Raw genomic sequence first — 2,500 nt, 5'->3', positions numbered from 1 at the left:
TGTCGGGAATGGGTAATTTGCGCGCCTGCTGCCTTCCTTGGATGTGGTAGCCGTTTCTCAGGCTCCCTCTCCGGAATCGAACCCTGATTCCCCGTTACCCGTGGTCACCATGGTAGGCGCCTATAGTACCATCGAAAGTTGATAGGGCAGACATTCGAATGAGACGTCGCCGCCGCGGAGGGCGCGCGATCGGCCCGAGGTTATCTAGAGTCACCAAAGCGGCCGGGGGGCCCGAGCCCCCCGGATGGGTTTTGGGTCTGATAAATGCACGCATCCCCCGGTGGAGGTCAGCGCTCGTTTGCATGTATTAGCTCTGGAATTACCACAGTTATCCGAGTAACGTGTGGAGCGATCAAAGGAACCATAACTGATTTAATGAGCCATTCGCAGTTTCACTGTACCGACCGTGTGCACTTAGACCTGCATGGCTTAATCTTTGAGACAAGCATATGTTACTGGCAGGATCAACCAGGTAGCACTTTCTCCGAGGAGAAGCGGGGCCGTCTCCCCAACCTCGCTCTTCTCCTCCTTCTCCGTGCGAGACGGAGGGAGAGAGAGAGAGAGAAGAGGGGGCTCGGGAAGGCCACGCACGTGCCTTGATTTTCTTCGCTTCCGAGAGGCTCGACTGGGAAACGCTGATTCGAGAGGACCGCAGAGACGAGCGGAGAGGAGAGCACGGGTTGACCGCTGCAGAGCAGACGGGCCCCCCCCCTGTCCCCTGACCGACGTCCGACGGCCTCTTCTCATCGTTTTGCTTCCATCGACAACCGGCCACCTACGTCTCTTTCTGAAGGCCGGCGGGAGGGTCGGTCGGCGGGGAGACCCCCACCGGTTCGACCGCCCCCACCCATAGAGGCAAACACCGCTACGCGGGGAGGATCTCGCTGCCCGGGCCGGGCAGGTGCCTACCCCAGGCGGGTCGTGTGTTCCGATCTGTCAGGCGCTTCGTCTCGTGGTTCGTAGCTGCTCTCGTTTCTCGGCCTCCTACTATCCCGAGCACACCCCTTCCGTGACTCGACACCCGCCAGACGACCATAGCGGGGAGAAAGGCTCTCGGCCTGCCCCAGCAGAGAGGCCTGGTGCGGGGTCGGCTGCCGTCGGGGCCGGGGTGGATTTCGGACTTAGACAGATTTTCACTGTTTATAAAGACCCAGCCGATAATCACCCAGGCGATCCGCCGAGCCTGCCCAGAGGGAGGGCCTGCCCTGCTGCGGAGGTGGTGACCCCGGGGTGGATTTCGGACTTAGACGAATTTTGACTGGGTATGAAGACCCAGCCGAAAATTCACCCAGGCCACAGGCCCGGCCTGCCCAGAGGGAGGGCCTGCCCTGCTGCGGAGGTGGTGAACCCCGGGGTGGATTTCGGGCTTAGACAAATTTTGACTGGGTATGAAGACCCAGCCGATAATCACCCAGGCGATCCGCCGAGCCTGCCCAGAGGGAGGCCCTGCCGAAAGTTTTCCAGGAGGCCGAAAATTCACCCAGGCCACAGGCCCAGCCTGCCCAGGGAGAGAGGCTGCCTGCCCGGGGAGAGATGGGGCCTGCCCAGCCGCTCTGGTGGTGGTGGTGGTGGTGGTGGTGGTGGTGACCCCGGGGTGGATTTTGGACTTTGACAAAATCTCACCGAAAAGGGGACGCTCGCCCAGGGGAGCCGCCGCCCGTGCCCAGGGAGGGGGCGGACCCTGCCGAAAGTTTTCCAGGAGGCCGAAAATTCACCCAGGCCACAGGCCCAGCCTGCCCAGGGAGAGAGGCTGCCTGCCCGGGGAGAGATGGGGCCTGCCCAGCCGCTCTGGTGGTGGTGGTGGTGGTGGTGGTGGTGGTGACCCCGGGGTGGATTTTGGACTTTGACAAAATCTCACCGAAAAGGGGACGCTCACCCAGGGGAGCCGCCGCCCGTGCCCAGGGAGGGGGCGGACCCTGCCGAAAGTTTTCCAGGAGGCCGAAAATTCACCCAGGCCACAGGCCCAGCCTGCCCAGGGAGAGAGGCTGCCTGCCCGGGGAGAGATGGGGCCTGCCCAGCCGCTCTGGTGGTGGTGGTGGTGGTGGTGGTGGTGGTGGTGACCCCGGGGTGGATTTTGGACTTTGACAAAATCTCACCGAAAAGGGGACGCTCACCCAGGGGAGCCGCCGCCCGTGCCCAGGGAGGGGGCGGACCCTGCCGAAAGTTTTCCAGGAGGCCGAAAATTCACCCAGGCCACAGGCCCAGCCTGCCCAGGGAGAGAGGCTGCCTGCCCGGGGAGAGATGGGGCCTGCCCAGCCGCTCTGGTGGTGGTGACGACCCCTGGGCGGGTTTTGGACAAATTTCCGCTGGAAAAAGACCGTTTCACCCATGGGAACTGCTGGCCCCTGCCCAGCGAGAGAGGGAGAGAGAGAGAGAGAGAGAGAGAGAGAGAGAGAGAGAGAGAGAGAGAGAGAGGGGGGAGGGGGCTGCCCTTCTGCTCTGGTGGTGAGGGTCTGCTTGCCCCTGCCAAGAGACAGGGCCTTCCCTGCCCCTCTGCTGT

General features: G+C 63.0%; 1 non-coding gene across 1 annotated transcript in view; it reads right to left on the bottom strand.

Annotated features, from left to right (window-relative positions):
- LOC134307452 (18S ribosomal RNA) overlaps positions 1-475 on the bottom strand; it is a 1,842-nt gene extending 1,367 nt beyond the window's left edge. Inside the window, exon 1 of the ribosomal RNA XR_010009945.1 lies at positions 1-475. This exon is cut by the window's left edge and continues 1,367 nt beyond it. This is a non-coding gene — a ribosomal RNA (18S ribosomal RNA).
- Between the last annotated feature and the right edge of the window lie 2,025 nt (positions 476-2,500).

Source organism: Trichomycterus rosablanca, unplaced genomic scaffold (genome assembly GCF_030014385.1).
Source record: "Trichomycterus rosablanca isolate fTriRos1 unplaced genomic scaffold, fTriRos1.hap1 scaffold_272, whole genome shotgun sequence".
NCBI classification, from domain to species: domain Eukaryota; kingdom Metazoa; phylum Chordata; class Actinopteri; order Siluriformes; family Trichomycteridae; genus Trichomycterus; species Trichomycterus rosablanca.
Note: the sequence above shows the minus strand (reverse complement) of the source record. Positions and strands in the feature narration are given on the sequence as shown.